This window comes from Hermetia illucens, chromosome 3 (assembly GCF_905115235.1).
Source record: "Hermetia illucens chromosome 3, iHerIll2.2.curated.20191125, whole genome shotgun sequence".
Taxonomy (NCBI): Eukaryota; Metazoa; Arthropoda; class Insecta; order Diptera; family Stratiomyidae; genus Hermetia; species Hermetia illucens.
Window position 1 is genome coordinate 163,166,130 of NC_051851.1, and position 16,946 is coordinate 163,183,075.

The following is a 16,946-nucleotide window of genomic DNA, read 5'->3' on the forward strand; positions in this document are numbered from 1 at the left end:
TACAGGTTTAAACCAATTATTATCGAGATACGAGTAATTACGAGCATGCAAATTGGCCTCGATCAAGTAGATACTGTTCTGTACGATGGCCATTGCAGTCAGCGACAAAAAGGCAAAGAGAATAGCGAAAAGATCCAGTCAAATGGTTCCAAGGAATGTTTGAATGAAGCAAGAGGAATGCCTCATGTGCCTGGAAGTATGTTTGTGGTATGGTAGCCGTTTCCAGCGTCTTGTAATGCTGTAAAGCCTAAGCACTGGTGGATTCGTAATAATTCCGTTGTTATTGCTGCTTTGCATACCATCTTAGGTCGGTCTTGTGACTAGCTTCCATGGTCTGCGCTATAGGTTGGCCGCCGTATGTATTTCTATTTATGTCGTATAGGTAGTAACCATTAACTTGACTATACCATATTGAAGAAACCGCAACTACACCGTTAGAATAATGAGACAAGTTATGCAAGAAAGAAAAGAATTCATTTCATAATTGCGGGAAGTTGGTCGCATTCTTCTTTATTTCAGATACAAGGTTTGCTATGTTGTGTTTTATTGTCACCATTGTTTGCTCTGTCAGTGGAGCAATGGAGTTGTTTCTTTCGTTGCTTTTGTTTTTCTTGATTTAACTGATGTTATTACTAATATGTACTACTATGTCGAGGTTACGTGGCTTTTTCCGCCCACTGAACTTTTTATAGCAGATACAGGCGAGACTACGTCCTAGTTATCTACAGCTTTCTAAATATAGTTTTTCTGTAGAGAGTACGGAGGGCAGTCGCTGACCACATGAACATTGTAAAGGTATCCCTTTATCCAATTTGCTTGTCTTCGGTAAGCATATCAAAATAAAAGAAGGGGTAAGTAAATGTGCATATGAGACCGCTCTGAGGGTCCCAACTAGCACTATGGTCCGCGATACCCATAAACTCCTAAGATCATGGCTGCTGTTGGGAAAACGGGCCCATTTCGTTTCGATGCCAGGGGAGGATGAGGAAACTAGAATCTAGTCGGTACAGATTTTTAGAACCAGCCAGTAACGTTTACGAAAGATAGCAACTCAGCTATCCTGTCCGCAGCTTGACTTTGGCTAGAGCTGAGTATACGCAAAGGAAGTACCTGAAGGTCTTTCTTTCCTCTCCGTAACTTTGAGTTAACTTTGAATTATAAGGTACACCGATTCAGATGGCTTGGTTCCCTGTAAACCAATGCCCGGTAAAAGCCACCCTAATCATATGCCCAGGTCTGGCACAAGAGTTCTCGCAATCGTGGCTCGTTCTAGGAAAGCCCAGCCAAATCCCCCCTACTTGGCTCAAAGGGGCAGCTTACGCCATCAGTAATCAATAAATTTTAAGTGGTCCGGGTAGTAGAACGGCGATTGTGCCCCACCGAAGGGCTTTCGAGCGCAACCGAATCCAAGCTCATTACCCTCTATGTATGACCGAAAACTCAGAGGAGGGTTCCCTTGAGTATGCCGCTCATACGGTTCAACGCGTCCCTTCACTGCCCTATCTGCCTGGAGGACACCGTCAGTGGTTATAAAGCCTCAATGGACGCGTGATAGTCGGTAAGAATGGCACCTTTGGGACTCGAGTCACGTCTCAGCCATGGTCAGGCTTCCAATATCGCCACTACACTGGCGAATATTGGAAGACCGTATCATTCTGCTAGACTGTGTGTATCCAATAAAACCCCACACCAACTTCGCAGATCATCTTTGATCCCTCCACACTCTACTCTGCTGGAAATCCCACAAAAAAATTGCTCTTGAAGCTCCGTGTGTGGCGTCGTGTGGCGTAGTCCCTTGGGAATGCATAGAACTACCGTCCAGGATGTTATTACGGCCGTAGGGCTTTGCTGTTCAACAAGTAGTGTGACAGCCTTATATGCTATGGCGTGTTTAATGTGGAGATCCAGGTGAAGAAGGTATAGCAGTACATTGGGGTCATTTGCCGGGCAGGACTACAGATTCCCAGTAGCAACTTCACAAACAGTTCTTTAAGTCCTTTTAAGGTGGATATCTTTTGTACTTCTTGTTTAGCGCTTATCCATCATTTAACAGAACCGTACGTTAGGATGTGACGAGCAATGGTTCTATTCAGAACCGTCCTATTTTCGTCCTCTTGCAGGAATTCAGTATCCAGGATCATCTGCCATACTCCAGCGAAAAAACACACCTTTCCCAACTCACCCTCTATCATTTCACTGATAACGGATACAAATTTCCCTAACACCAATATCAAGAAAGCATCGGTATGCACCATCATTTTCACTCCGCTTCTGTCCAATATATCTCACCCCTCTCACTCTCATTTATCACTATCAGAAGACTGGATAGATGGCACCACCCTGAGGAGGAATTTTGCTCGCAGCAAATGACTACTTCTCAGCTCAAATTGGATTATCCTCTTTCTTATCATGGATACTATCCAATGCGTAAAACACCTCTCCAATCATATTCTGGTTAAAGCCTCCTTAATAGCTTTGGTACTAATGTTGAATACTCCCTCTATGTCCAGGAAGGTAGGTATAGTATACTGCTTGGATTATAGTGACTACTCAACCGTGTCAATTATTTCGCGAAGGGCGGTTTCTGTGGAGGTAGGCGTACTGAGCCATAGAGAAGGGCATCCTCTCGATAACCGCATTAAGTGCCGCGCTCTATGGTCTTCAACACGGAAGAGGTGAGGCTGATTGGATGAAAATCCTTCACGACTCATTGCGACGCCTGCCCGCATTCGGCATGAAAACCCCGTGCGCGCGTCTCGGGGAGTGCGGTAGGTATCCGAATGAAATATAGCTCTGGTAAGTCCCTACACGTCAACGGCATAACCGCCCATTTGCATTTTCTAAAGAATTACTGGCATTATGCCACCTGGCCTGGAGATTTATATGCAGAGAAGTTGTTTACAGCCCTGTTGATTTTATCTTCGGCAATTACCGATTAGATAATCTCACACGACTGGGGCTGAATATCCTCTAAACAATGTTCTGACTCCCAGTCATCCTTGTTGACGGGGAAGTGCGCATAGACTAGCAGCTTCAGGGTGACACCAGAAGATTTTTTCTTGGAACTTTCTGGCATTTTAAGAAAGGAATATGTTACTGAATCTGGCAGATTCATTAGTGTCTCCGACGATTTGACAAAAGTCCAATCAAAACCGCTTCTCTCTGGCCGATTTGCATCACTTCAGGAAGTCGTTGTATGGCTGGCAGTATTTATGTCTATAGCAGATCTTGAGGGCCTTCCTCATTAGATTCGTGGACATATCTTCAATCCACCATGGTAGCAATATTTTTCTGTTTTCCTGAACCTTTGGTTCCAGCTCGTCTATCGTCGCAATTTTACCATCGGAAGCACCGGAAAGTTTGTTCTTGGCAACGGCAGTAGGTTTTTCTTGAGATTGAAAAATCTCCAACTGCGATCTGGGAAGGAAATTCTCTAGTTCTCCGCTGTGAAAGTCCCATTGTCGAGGGCCTCTTCCCAACCGCCACAGACCTCCGAACTGCGGAAATGGTGTAGTTAGCGTAACACCCCTAGTAATGAATTTATAGAGGGACTCATATCTTTCTTTGATTTCCGAGCTACCCCAAAGCGTGAGGCTCCCAATGGCGTCGTAGCCTGTCAACATGTTGACTTTGCTTCAGATGATGTAGTTGATCGGTCATGAGCCGTCTAACCAGCGGAAGATATATTCTTGGCTCCAGGCTACTCTATATTGACAACGGTTAGGTCACTCGAACATGATTCCGGACGCAGAAAGGTGTTCAAGTTTTTTGGCGAGGAGACAAGCTCTACGTGTGCTGTGAAATGAATTAGAATATTAACATTTGAGTACTTTGTTGGTTCGGTCTCCTCTTATGCAGGGCTCATATATTAATACGACGTCGATGTTTTCCTCTTTGAGAAAAATTTGCAGATTATCTGGGGCGCGTAAAGAGTGCTGCAGATGTATCTGCGCTACCCTCAGCATGATCTGCATGTATGTATAAGGGGATCGTCGTCGCCACTCGGACCGCTGATCTTCCGAGAGTTTATTGGCGGTATTAACTTCGGACAAGTCGTCGTCCAGTTTCGTGAAAAGGTGCACTTTCACCCTTGCATTCCTAATTAGAAACCGCACTTGGGAAACCACCCCTTTCAGTGCCTCAAGGTACTCTTCATTTATGCAGAGTAGAAAAGTTTGACTATTCACCCGAATTTCTCCTCCTTCGTCGATAAGGACCATAGGGTTTTGAAGATCTTCGGTAACCCAATGCGATCCATGGTCTCCGTTGAATCTCGTCGTATGGGGCTACCTTGAGTTTTATTCCCTTTCCGGCGTCACTGATCTTAGCGACGCACAAACCGAGTAAATTACTGGAGAATTGATTTCTGCGTGTTATGACCTGCGTGCCACCTGCACTCCCCATTCCCTCTTACCATTTAGGGCATGCTTGATGACTATTTCTGCCAGTCTGGCTTTAACGGTGGTCCATACCGCCGGCCACCATCCACCATCCGTAAATGGGTCTTGGCCATGTTGCTGAAGGGTTTTGCTGTGGATGCTCCGTCTGCTGGCCATTTCTATTCCACTGTTTGCCGAGGTTGTGTGGCTCCTGAGCCGTTGCACAATCTGTTCCTCTTTTCGACCTCATCCTGGCATCGATTGCGCTTGAAAGTGATAGGTTTCGTCCCTACTGGTTTGTCAGGCGTTTGCTGTTATACTCGTCGAAATTCGCCTGATATTTAGCGAGGTCCTTTTAGCCGTGCTCACCGACAGTACCGGCCTTTTTATTTTTCGAATGTGGTTGGCCTTTTGGTACTGACTCTTGAGTAGGACTCCGGCGAAACTCGTAGCTCCTCCGAAGACAGTTTTCAGCGGCTACCACCAGGAGATCGTGTATGGACTTCTCTGAATTATGTAACCTTAATCTGAAGCATAATCAGACCAGGCTACCTTAGATCAATTAAAAAAACACGAACTACATCCAGAAAATAAACATACTTAACCTGGGTAGGCTTCAAAAAAACTTTTTGAAAAAAAAATACATGGTTACATCTGTGCCTATGCAAGTTATTTTTCACCATAATCGCCATCCATTTCGATGCTCGGGGTCATGCAGGGGATGAATTTGTGAATACCTCGCGCCAGCTCCTTCGTTCACTGCTCCACCTTCCCCTTTAGTCCTTCGTTCGTTTTTCCACCTATGTGCATCTCCAGTGAAGTGAACAGATGATTGTCTGAAGGCGCCAAGTCAGGGGAATGTAGGGGTGGTTCAATACGTCCTATTCAAGCGAGGTTAACAATTGCTTCGTGGCGTTGTCCCTCTATGATCGAAAGTTGCCGTGAAACAGGCCGTGCTAGCATGCCATCCTTTTATTCTGAATTGTCCCTTTCATTTTTACAGGGTCTCGCAGTTCTTTTCTCGTGTTGATAGTCTCCCCCTAAGTCAGATATTCATTCAAAACTTTGCCTTTATGGTCCCAAAGCACGGATGCCTTGATTTTTTGTCAGAATTTGTAGTTCTCAATTTTTTGACTTAAGTGGACATGAGAGTGTCTTTTGATTTCAAGTGTGCCATGCCGTAGAGAAAAAATCCGGGCTCGGGGTGAAAATTATGTGGGAAAACGGAGTCCGGGATGAAAATTATGCGGGTTTGGGGTGAAAATTCTATTCTGGATCCCGAGGACGTCCCCCCCCCCCGTTTCGGGGAACCCCCTTTCTACTTCGTCTCGTCTGGTCTGGGTAATCCGAATAGTTTTAACCTCGTTCAAATTCTCAACCGGAGATTTCTCATCACAACGAGGTATCGAATTATAGTGCGGATTTTGAGAGATTCGGTCTCATTTTGAAGGGGGTGTAAGGGGGGGGGGGCGTTAGCGGTAGCATTGCCAATATGTCGGAAAACTATTCTTTACAGACATGGGAGCCAGAGTGCACTTACTTTCTGGAGATACCTCATGTCATTGGAAGAAACAGAGTCCATTTGAGTCTAGTTCAGCAGTGTTCCTAGTGTTCATTTTAACGCCGGATCCACACGTTTGTCAAACCTCAACAAGCTGTCGCAAATTCAAATTTGTGGATAGAGTATTTGCCTGGGTTTGTGTATTGATCGAGTATCGGTTTGTTGGCATACATCAAAGGGAATTTGCTTGTCTACGCACTTGCAAACGTGTGGATGGCGATGTTGGTCCCCAAAATCGAGTCAAACGTTTGTGGAGGTTTTGGGTTTGCGAAGGTGAAGGTCGAATAAAAATAGACAAGAATTTTCCGTTCTTATTTTATTTATTTTATTACGCAATTACCATATTTCGGGAACCAGCTACTCCCTTTTTTGTCTCCGCCCTCTTAGTTCAAAAACATAAAATTTCCGCCAAATTCAAAAATCGAGACGATCCCATTATCCATATTTATCTCCTAAAACTCCATACTTTTTTGCATTTCATTACCTAACTGCCATAGTGTCCCAGTTCTTAAACGTTCACGCTTTGATCTCGATTTCACCGGTATCATTCCAATGAGTCCCAGTCAATGGAATTCGATGGGTCATTTTTTCGTAGCCACGAGACAAGTGTGTTCGCTTGACACTCACACACTCTCCCGCCAAGAAGCAAGCAGGGCAACATCCAAAAGAACTTGATATACCACACCAAAAAAAGATACACTAACTTACATACCTCGAAAACCAATTCTTCTTATTTTCCTCGTCCGACATTGATAGCAATGCGTCTTGTACGCATGCCATAGAGTGCAAAGCGTTCTTGAAAGTTGTTAATGACCGTCCAGATTGTTGACATACAGTCAAAGAAGTAGCTTAGGACGGTAGGTATCAGATAGGTTGCTTTTTTGGTCGCCACGGTACTGTTATACAAATACGGCCAAAGTGGACAAGAGATGATATGATGGCTTCTTTCCATTTCTTCTTTTGTGGACAAATGAAATTCTTTTGATGGAGAAAATGTCGTCATCTCGGTCATAATTAACCTAGAATGCTTGGGTAAATGGAACCATTCCGTTTTTATCGGGAATAGAATGGATGTTTATGATGAACTGTATGTCAGCGGGTCGATTTTGGTTTCGATCAGATTAAAAAGTAATTACAATATCGTAGGGATTAGAGTGAAAGTATCTTGTCAGATGAATAGATGGGCGTAGGCAATATAACTTTTTTCTGGTTAAGAAAGCTGTTTGGATCTATCTTTTTAGGATGTATAAATATAGTTATGGATTCGTATCTTCAGATATGTAGAAGATTCTCCATTGGAATGCATGTAGAGGGTCACTCTGATGTATCTATAATTGGATAACTCGTCACAGTTATCTTTCCTCAAACTAACCCTTATCTACGGCTCGAATACCTGTTTTTCCCTGCTGTTGGTTGTCTATCATTTTATTATTATTATTACAAAAGATCCAGCCTAAAACGCTGCAGGTTCCACTCCAATCAAATTCAAATATGAACACAAACGAGTATTCGCATGGTAGCCGTTACTTCCAGCCATTTCAAATATTTGCCTTGAGGTGTGTAATCAAAAGTCAATCAACATCTCAAATAAAACTTGTTTATCAAAATCGATTTTGTAATAACAATTTCGTCAGCATGATGCTAACACGGTATCTATCTCGGGTCTCCATTAGGTCATACCTAAACAATTTAGCACCATAAAATCGATTGGAGCCAACCAGTTTCCTATGCAACTAATACCCGCCAGTGTGTGGAATGATAAGTGCTGTGTGCACGCTTAATTTGCGTTACAATAGCAAAGAGTTCAGATAAAGATACAATTCCATAACCCGAGACAGAAACGCCACGTAATGATTGAATAAGCGCAAACGATGGAGAGTTTTCGATGCTGGTGCCACTGTACTGAAATGGACATCCCAGTCCGTCCTATTTTCATAATTTTTAATAATTTTCTCCCCAAAAGAAAGCCAATAGCCCTTTGATGACCGTTTTTCACTCCAACATACTCGAGATACCTTCGAAATTCCACACAGGTTGAACCCACTTCAGGCTCACATATTTTGGTTAACTAGGTTCCATGGTACTGGAGAGGTTACTAACCTGAATGTAGGAAACATTTACATATATTTCTCGTAACTGCTACAGAAGGTACGATGATATGTGAGTAGATTACAGAAATTAGGTGATCACGTGCTAAGCATGCTAATCGTTTTGAATTGAAAGAAGAATTGAGATCGCGGAAGATTCGACGGTTTTGGAAGGCTTAACACAATAAAAAGAATAGTCGTAAGTTTTGTAAGCGTGCAATGATGTTACGAGTATGTCTATCGACGCGTGTACGTTGTACATTCCAAGTATTTTCGACATAATGAAAAAGGAGGAGTCAAATGGAGAACATAAAAGTTATTATTGTTTCTCAATAACTGCTCCTTATTTTACGACATGTTTTTCAACAAATAAATTGTATTCTGGGTCGCTGTCCGTAAAATGGTCTAAGAAGACCATCAAAGTTTCAGTGCCCCCTTTCAACTTTGCATCTGGTATTAGGTGTTCTTCCAGGATACTGTCCCAGAACGTGTATAGAGGTTTCGTCACACTCCGCCCAGAACCTGCAGGCAGTGCCCATAGATATCCCTAGCTTCCTTAGGTGATGATTTAATCGGCAGTCACCAGCGACAATCCCCAATCATAATTCAGAGGTTCTTCTTCGGAAGTTTCAACAGTCCTTTGTGCGTTTGTGTTAATATCCCCCAATAAGCAGCCTGGACTGCTCCATTCCGAGTAGGCTCGCCCAGTATAGTTCCCTCAGACGTTCCTGTTCATTTTTTAATGTCATAGCCATAAATCCTTTTCCGATTCCACAGAAGGGTTCTGGCCCGTGTAAAGGCGTTCCTTCTCCCTTCTTGACCAGTTCGTCCATTGCCTCATTGCCTTCCCCCTAACATGGCCTGGAACCCAGAGTGTCCACACCTTATTGTGCGAGCCGAGTGTATCCAGTCTCTCAAGGCATTCCCATACCAGTTTAAAGTTCACTTGGCTTGACCTAAATGCCACTTCCTTGGACCAATGACCCCGGCACTCGCTCTCTCGCCTGTGAGGGATCCGTCAGTGTACCAATTCATCAGTTGCTGGTTTAAGCCGTATGTCATAGCCACGCTCCCAGTTTGCCTTGTTACTCCAGATGCAAGCCAGTCTTTACAGTTTGTCTTACTACCTGGTTTATGTGCTGAGTTCAGTTCTTTGTGCGCAGATTACCACCCCATAGGTAATCATTGGCCTTACTATTGCAGTGTATGCCCGAAATAGTATCTTCGGGGTGCAACCCAATTCTGTGCCTGCTACGGACCTGCAAGTCTTCAGATCGCTCGTACCTTCCCGACAAGTGCTTCCGACATGCGACATGCGTCAGCTGATACAGAGCAGTTTCGGTTAACCGTTCCGGTAAGCGTGTTGACAATGATGTAGGAGATTATGCATTCGAATTTTAGTTCTAATGTAGTTTTGTATGACCTTCTCCACCATTTTGAGTAGGAACGACGTCAGGTAAATTGGTCTGAAAGATTTAAGGTGAAAAGGATCATTTTTACTCGCTTTCGGAATAAATGCCACTTTTGCCCGCCTCCATACCCTTGGTATATATCCTAGGGCTATGCTGCCCCTTACCACCCTTAGAAGAGAGAGTCTTTAGGATGATTTCTAGGCTTTTCAGGATTGATGCTGGGCCTCTCTTGATTGATGCTGGGGAGATGTCATCGATTCCGGGTAATTCCAGTGGTTTAAAAGTTCCCACTGCCCACCATACCCTAGTCTACGAGAATGTTTCTTTTGTTAGTTTCCAATTCTCCTTTCTTCTTCTTCAATTTGTTGTTGGTATGTCAGGCAGAATGTTCCGGTCCTCCACCGTGGGGTACGATCCTGGGAAATGAGTTTTGAGAAGCAGGTATAATCTGTCCTCCTCATTGTCGGTAAATGTCACATCCTCCTTCTTTAGACAGACATAAAATATTGTCCCGTCAGCTTTGTAAAGCCTGATTGCTGCCTGATGTGGTTTGTTTGATACCTTCACAGAATTCCTTGAAGCTGTTCCGTCTTACTTTCCTAATCGCGTATAGTAATACGAAGTCAGTGCATTGCAGTGGGCCAGTCTCCGATTCATTTTGCCCGGCTGAAGAGTTTTCGTTCTCTTTTCTGTTTTCATTTTGGCTAGGTTTCGATTCCACCAGGTTACATCCCTTGATGACTTAACTGTCTTACCTGGTCAGCTGGCCTCATATTGATCAATGACCACCTTGTTGAGATTTTTCACTACTGTTGCTAGTTCCAGTTCGCTCTTGATGTCACCGCCCCTTTGAAGGTGAGCCATGTATAATAGTTGCTCAAGTGCATTGCTTAGGAATCCCAATCCATTCTCCTGGGATGCCTTAATATTCTTTTTCTTTTCTCTCCAAATTCCGATAAGCCCGTTCATCGGAGTATTCCTTAGAGTTATGTCTAGTACCTCCTGCTATTGCTGGTCAATGTTGGAGTGTTCCATAAGATGTCGTCTCTTGGGAAGTAGCCCGATGCCACGACTGCCTTTCGAATGCTACCCCCAGCTTCCAATAAGACTTAGCTAGCCACAAGGTCCCCGGTTAGGAACTCTGAAAGACATATATATTTTAAATTACGTTTAAGAAAGATGCAAGCTCTAGTTTTTTTGCAAAAGCAGTCTTAAATAACCAACATGCCTCCTCCTTGAAATTACCCTTGCCATTACCGCCGCGGCAGCCTCCCCCGACATGGCGTTTTCTGCACGCCGCTGTCCACCTTAAGCCCTAGAAGGTGGGCAGCAGGTCAACTTTCCTGATTGATCCAGCCCTTTATGGCCTCCGAGATCCTTTCGGTGGCCTCTGTAAGTTTGTCTCCTCCGAATTATCTTTTCCCGGCTTCTCCCTCTGCACATGCACAGCTATGTTGCCAAATCTATAGTTGATATACCAACTCCGACGTTTGATTGCCTTCAGGGATCGATCATCCACCCCGAGGGTAAGTGCTCTGCCCTTGCCCTCTACCTTACTTCTGAAGACTTTCTATAATCGCGCATGGAGATTCCCATTCTGAGCGATTAGGATATCATCGTCAGCACATGTCGACAGTTTTGCTCCTTCCCAGCCTGACAATTTAGGGACTATGATCCTAAGCCACTCTCCAGTGTTCTCTGTCGTGCAGTCCACAAGTATGTGACCTGGTCGAAAACGTATCCCAGTGAAGACGAGTTTGGGAATCCATCCCTTGCACATCTGCCTGACGACAAGGTTTTCGATAGTTTCCTGCTCTTCACGAGTAAGTATTTGCTCGAAAAACGTTTTTTGGCAGTATAGTCAGTCGACTGACTTTGACCGCATTAGTAGAGGTAATGGCGGGCTTCCTGACTCTTGTCTTCACGCCTGACCTACCCGGGTTTTCTCCCCTATTAGGTTCAGATTTGGGTTTTTTTTTGGAGCATTCTCAACATGCGGACTAATCATCACTGCTCCCCGCTTTTTTGGCTCCGGTAAATGGCTTAGGTTTGTCCTCAGCGTTCTTAAGGGCCTCTTCTGGGTGCAGGTCTTCCTTCAGATAACGCACGTACCATTTAGCACCAGCGCCACTGAGGCCTGTCTCCTTCCTGACATTTGATATATTGATCCCAGATGTTCTTTTGCTTGTCCCTGCTTTTGAGCAGTGATATTTGTTGATAGTATACCAATATTGACCTTGGATCTACTGCTTGACGTCCCAACTTTTCCCCTTTTGGGTGTAATTACCTAGTTCTCGGTATTTCGGAGGTGTGCCTCCGCCTGGTTGCTCAGTTTATGTGCGGAACGGGGTCCTGCTTGTTTGGTTGTAGTTTTCTTTGTTTTTATTCGTGTACTCATTTGATTCCCCCGCACGTTAAGGTCAAACTCACTCACTGAGGCGACCAGGTATCAGTAAGCTTCCGTTCGAATACACTCAATTACCAATGACTGCAAACTATGCAATGGGCACGGTAAACATGACACTCTGGATTGGGGAAGGTGTTTTTCGACTCCCCAATCTAGATCCATATCGTTTTTTTAATAATAGGCTCACCTCAGACAGGGTGTGGCTCTCACCACTCATTAGCGGTCTTGGTATACGAGAGGTTTGGCCCCTGGAAAGCCCTATAAGAGAAACAGCTCACTCCCAGAGGGAAATAGAATGGCCCCAGGGAGCTACACTTCGCGTCAGTCTATCCTGCAGTGCACTGCTTGACCCCTTCTTCTTTCGCCTGACTTCTTCTTGTCTAAGTTTCTTATGGATGATATTAGCTTTTCGGCTGTAATCCATACCTTCATTATATTTTCAGGTGTCAAGTGCCCCAATTGTAGCTAGTAAATATCAGCCATTAAAAAAAAAGTCTGCTGCCATTCTGCAGGGGCATATACGAGGGTGATCTGAAAAGCTTCCGACCTTACAATGATAAAAGACATTTTTTGTTTAAATTTGTTTTTATTTTTCTACATAGTCTCCTTGCAAGTCACCAAGCGATTCTCCCATATCTCTAACCCGTCCAAATAGTACTCGGCATCTTTCTGTGCAAAATAATTGTTTACGAAAATCTTTGTACTCCGTGCGCAATTTTTAGATTAGGGAACAAAAAGGAGTCGCTTAGGGCTAGATCTGGTAAATAAGGAGGTGGTCAAACAGTTCAAATCGTAATTCGTTAATTTTCGCCATGGCTACCGCAGAGGTGTGAAACGGCGCATTGTCTTAATGAAACAGAATTTTTTTTCTTCAAATGTGAGCGTTTTTTTGCAATTTCTGCCTTTAGCTTGTCGGGTAATAATACGTAGTACGCTCCTGCAATAGTTTTTCCTGTTTGAAGATAATCGATTAAGATAAGTTCATGACAATCCCAAAAAATAGTCATCACTTTCTCAGCCAAACAAATAGTTTTTGCTTTGTTTTTTGAGCCGATTCTCTTTTCGCAGTCCACTGTTTTGGCTGGATTTTTGTTTCGGGCGTACGCAAGTTTCATCAACAATAGTTCATCTTCGCCAAAACTCTGATTTTTTGCGCCTAAAATTCGTCAACAGAGCGTTGAAAATATCCGTTCGAACATGTTTTTGATCTAACGTGAGCAAACGCGTATCCAACGCGCTGACAGCTTTCTCATACCTGAATCTTCATTCAATATGTGACCAACACGTTCTTTTGACATATTAATAGCTATCTCTCTCACTTTAATTCGACGGTCGTTTAGCACCATTTGGTGAACTTTAGCGATATTACCATCAGTGGTTGCAGTTTTTGGACGTTCCGAACGTTCATCGTCTCCCAAGCTTGTACGGCCACGCTGTTTAAAATTTCACGGTGGTAACTGTTGGTGCAAAGTCCCTGTACACAGCGCCAACTCATCTTTGATTTGCGTAGGCATATTGCCTTTCAAAAGCAAATATTTTATGACAGTTCAATACTCGATTTTTTCCATTATCAAAAAAACACTCACATCGACTCATCCGAACGATTGTCAAACAACAACTGCGGGTGCAAAATGGCTGAAATTTTGATGAGTATCTGTCAAAACATGCGCAACCACATTCCGTAGCTTTTATTGACGAGTGCTGCCATCTTCACGTTGAGGTCGGAAACTTTTCATTATAAGTATATGCACATATGGCTATTTTAGGCACAATCACCCTTTCTTTGTTTTTAAAGATAGACTTGAAGAGTTGAAAAAAATTCTGAATTCGTTGTCCGGCATTTTCACCCAAAGGTTAAAGGCAATTTTGAACTTGGTTGGCGATTCATAAGTAGGTGCTATACCAACTGCTTTAAGTTCATTCCCCCATCGACTTTCCCGTGGGATTTTTACTGAAATTAGATTTGTAATTTTCGCTATTTCTATGAACATCTAAAGATGCTGAAAATCAGTTTGCGCTAATTGTTATTCACTGACAGAAAATTTTGCTTCGACTAAATATTTTGACCCAAATTCAAAATGCGACCCAAAATCCACAACAATCGTGCGCTGGTTCCGCAATGGAATGCATCAAAAATAACTTTTTGGTTTTAAGGTAAGGTCAATCGATTAGACTGTTGCCATGATGTATACCCTCCATTTAGTACGTGCAGCGCACTCGATAACAATAAATTGGCGTACAATGTCTTAACTCTCAACACCTTTTCTTGCAGTTCTTTTTCATCTATCTTAATTTTTTCCGTACGTCGTGGTACCTCACAAGATACACGTTTCATACGGGTAATAAGTTGAACAACAGGTTTCCATGAGGTCGACCAGTTGGTATACCCAGAGAGACAGTTACTTTTCGTACATGCACTTCACTTTATAAAGTTGTTAATTCTATACGAAAATTATCTGTGAGAGGTAGATTTAATTTACTAAAGGTTGCGCACTCATGAGCATTCGTTAACGTTTGGCATTTTCGTCTTGGACAGTGAAAAACCACAGAATGGCTATCATGTGTGATTGGGTTTTCTCTGCGATGCGAAAGTAAAATTGGTAAGACATAATCACACTTGTCCGTAGGCAAATTCTATAATGCAAAGAGAAATTAGCCATTTTTTTATGGGTCAACAGGGCGGAATGGGAGGCAATGCTTAAGATGGATATCTACTTTGGACCATGGTTACGAAAGTCGGCGTGTTAAAGCAGTAAGATGATCCCACCGCTAATAAAGATACATCAACGAGCTTCTTAAGTCGTAGGGAAGAAAGCATGAACATTTGTTTTTGAAGAGTTGTAGATATGGTCATAAGTCGACTTAAAGACTGTGAATAGGAACCGTTATAATACACACTCATTTATGTTAATTTTATACTGAGTTTTGTAACATTTTGCCTCATCCATTAGAGTAGTCACTTTCAGTGTAAACTAATCTGTTCAAGCTATAAATTTTGAAATGTGATAGCTTGGACCCTGATGTATGCTTGCTAAGCTCTAATCTTGAGCTGCAAACTTAATCCAAATGTCCTTCGTAATCACTTCCCATTAGCGGCTGTTTGATGAGGGAGGGTTGTTGGAGCTGACCAAATGCTTCGTTGTTTTCGATAAAATCTGAAAATGCAAATCTCTCAAGTTGAGGTTCTTGCAGGCTAATGTTTTCTCTTTCTCTTATGGAGAGCAGCAAATGGAAAGTGATCTAGACTGTTACTCAAAGGCTCCAAGCTTTCGTTGGCCGACACTTTCTCTAACGAAAAGCTGAGTCTTTGTACTGGTTTGGTATCGATAGATGTGTTGATTGAAAGGTAGAAATGGCAGTGGATAGGTCACACTTTAAGAACAGGTGGCAATTCCATTGCTGGCTATAGTCTGGAATAAAAGCCCTTATCTCAGGGCGGTTGTCCTATAAGCACATGGTGTAGAAGAGTAGAAGGGAAGTGAGGTTTCTCGGTAAGTAGCGGGGCAGCTGAAGCGCACCATTAAAGATGAGAATTTTAGTCCGCATTGTCTTTTAAACTGTTGCCAAAATTGTCAGTAGCCAGCGGTATTCGATTTCATTGTTAATACTCAGGTTTGGTCATAACGATATCCAAACCCACAATATTATATCGTTTGAAAAGACAAATGCTCTTGCTAACTGTTTTCTTAAATTGCTGGAAAGCCCACATCCGGAATAAAAAAAATGTTCCCCTCCTTTAAGCACTCCTGATAACTATAATTCAACTACCCTCAGTCCTGACAACGGAGAGTCTTTAAAGCTTCCAACACTTCAATTACGTTACAATTGGCTTACTGCGTCTTGTCGTTTTCCTACTGGACTAAGACCTATTTTATTTGTTATCAGGCGGTCCTGTTGGTATTCATATTTATTAACCCAACTATGCGAATCTTTCGCGGAAGTGATCTTCGTTCCCTCATTAGATCGTAAGACACATCGCAGACTTTCAACCAATTACATTTCTGGATGCCGGAGCTTCGTCACTATCGAGCGAATGTCTCAGATTCGATTCGATTTTTACTCGCTCCTTGAGATGGATATCAGACAATCGATCCCAGAACCGTTCTCTAAGCAATTAGCACCTTCACGAGATTGCTGAAACTCCCAGGACAACCTCTCGTTAGCGCGAATTACGTAACCATAACATCGAAGACGCCTCTCGCGAAGTTTTCCCACGATTAGTGCACCCCCATATCGATCGCGGATATCCTCATTTCGGATGTAATCCAACTGTAGCACGTCACTTGTCCAGCGCAATATCTTCGTCTCCATTACATCAAGACTCCGTTCATTGTCTTTCATAATCGGACAGCACTCAGAACCTCTATGGTTCGACATCCATGTTGTATGAATGCGGGAAGCAATTTCATAACGCAGTTCTCCATTGGCTGATAGCATTGACTAGAGATATTTAAATCGCTCAGTTCTGGGCAGATCACTGCCATTGACAGTAATTGTGCCCGTTTCATGGGGATCAGTCGTCGAAAATTCAGTTTTATTCAGATTCCATCTGAGACCGTGTTGCATGAGGTGATCATTCCGTTTTTAGACAAGTTGCTCGAGATAATTTTTCCTATTCGACACTAGGAAAACATCATCTGCATAAAGCAGTGCACCTGGAGGTCCCGTGTGACAGTGTCCATAACAAGAACAAAGAGGAGTGGTGAGAAGACACTTCCCTGATGAAGACCAATAGAGATACGAAGTCGCCTTGATATACCGGCCACACTTTGAACTTTACTTTTCGAATCGTGGTAGAGCAAGTGAACCTAGCGTACGAGTTCTTCAGGCACTAAGTGTTGTCGTCGAGTATACCAGATGAGTTCATGTGGCACACGGTCAAACGCTTTCTCCAGGTCCAGAAATGTAATGTAAAGAGGGCGATGTTTCTCACGATGTTTCTCCATGAGCAACTGCGCAACGTGTATTGCGTCAGTAGTTCCACCAGTTCTTAACAAATCCGGCTTGATTCATGGTTATTTCAACGATTTCGCGTATAAGGTTGTCAAGAATGCGTTGAAGAATCTTGGTGGTATGGGAAAGAAACCGGCTCGGACGGTA

At 43.2% G+C, this 16,946-nt stretch overlaps 1 protein-coding gene and 1 long non-coding RNA gene across 5 annotated transcripts in view; both read left to right on the forward strand.

Moving 5' to 3' along the window:
• Positions 1–16,946, forward strand: part of LOC119653230 (sushi, von Willebrand factor type A, EGF and pentraxin domain-containing protein 1) — a 131,498-nt gene that overhangs the window by 84,422 nt on the left and 30,130 nt on the right. The gene's annotated exons all lie outside the window — the stretch shown is intronic.
• Positions 14,315–14,762, forward strand: LOC119653231. The gene is made up of 2 exons (XR_005249659.1): positions 14,315–14,446; positions 14,525–14,762. It is a non-coding gene; the product is annotated as an uncharacterized LOC119653231 (long non-coding RNA).